General features: G+C 31.8%; 1 protein-coding gene across 1 annotated transcript in view; it reads left to right on the top strand.

Moving 5' to 3' along the window:
- The window catches only part of LOC105448242 (proline-rich receptor-like protein kinase PERK9), a 6,905-nt gene that overhangs the window by 371 nt on the left and 5,055 nt on the right, over positions 1–1,479 (top strand). The gene's annotated exons all lie outside the window — the stretch shown is intronic.

Below are 1,479 nucleotides of genomic sequence, written 5' to 3'. Positions count from 1 at the left end.
GTGTGCTCTTCCGATCTGAGTCCAATATCTGCATCAAGCATACGTGGTGCATGTTGTACATGCTTGATTACAATAGCTACTCATATATTTGTACCATGCGGGCACTTATGTATTTGTAGTGATTGTGAGCAACGATTGGAAAATCATAAATGCCCGTTATGTCAAATGGAGTATATCCATTGTATTCGCGCTATTATGACATAATTTTACAAAGTTTCTGTTAATCCGATATGTAAATATGATTTTCTGATTTTTTTTCTCAGAGATGTCCTACAGATTTTATAAAATTAATCGCGAAACAATTGGAGTACAGAGAAATAATATATTTCTATAATTATTTTTTACATGCATATCTGTACACACACGTGTAGCATATATCTAAATGATTCATGGGACACTTACTCGTAGAAATGGAAGTGGATGTGAACTAGATGCGCATTCATAAGTAATATATTATTAGGAATTATATAGTTACGAATACGTGTAATTTCCAATAACGTATAATACTTATGCATTATTTAATTAATAAAAAATCCTGTGTTCTACGCAATTTGTCGGATTTCTCTTACTCATGTTATAAAAACAAGGGTATGTTCGTCTGGTATTCTCGCGCATGTTGATGCCGACCAAAATTGTCACTAAGCTTACGTCATGGCAAGGAGTGCGAGAGAGAAAGGTATATGAGTGATACCACGTGATATTTCGTCCTCTCTGTCCAGTTCCGAATGTGACGTAAGCTTTGTGACTGCGCAGTGATCTACCACCAAAAAAGCATATCCTTGTTTTTATACCATGCTCTTACTGAAAAGTTAATATTTGTATCTTAAGTAAATAAGACAATATGTTAAACGGATAAATATAAGTTACGTTCTACGAGATATTATTGTTTTACGAACAGCAATGTATCCGCGATTAGATTTGCACTTTAGCTTAATAGAGTAACGGATAACATACTTTTTTTTATAAATCTTTACGTTTAAAAAATAATATAATTTGATAAAAAAAAAAAAGATTTACATTTTCACTCAATTTAATTATTTTTTAAAAGTAAAATGAATTTTGCTTATGTGTCTGCGCTTTTACTATAGCCATTGTCATTATAGAATTTAAGATCATTATTATACCATACTTTATGTTTCACACATTTGCAATAAATTGTTTAAAGTTAAATCTGTAAGATTTTTTGTCTTATATATTCCCACACATTGAACAGCGTACTGAAGATTATAATGTTCTCATTACTTGTAATTACAGCTCAGATTGTTACTTCCCCGTAACGATAACAGTGTCATATATACAATAACAATAGTTTATGTTCTGACATCTTTCGCAGCTTTCAATTTTAGGGGGAGAGAGGAGAAACTATTAGCATTCTATATATCTATTCCCTCTCTAATCAACGATGATATTTTGAGTCCGAACACGCATTTTTTATCATGTGTGACAAACTCGTTACATAGATAGACAAAGCGCCGTTGT

Source organism: Wasmannia auropunctata, unplaced genomic scaffold (assembly GCF_000956235.1).
Source record: "Wasmannia auropunctata unplaced genomic scaffold, wasmannia.A_1.0 LD336116.1, whole genome shotgun sequence".
Taxonomy (NCBI): domain Eukaryota; kingdom Metazoa; phylum Arthropoda; class Insecta; order Hymenoptera; family Formicidae; genus Wasmannia; species Wasmannia auropunctata.
The sequence above is the reverse complement of the archived record's forward strand: the minus strand, read 5'-3'. Positions and strand labels throughout refer to the sequence as shown.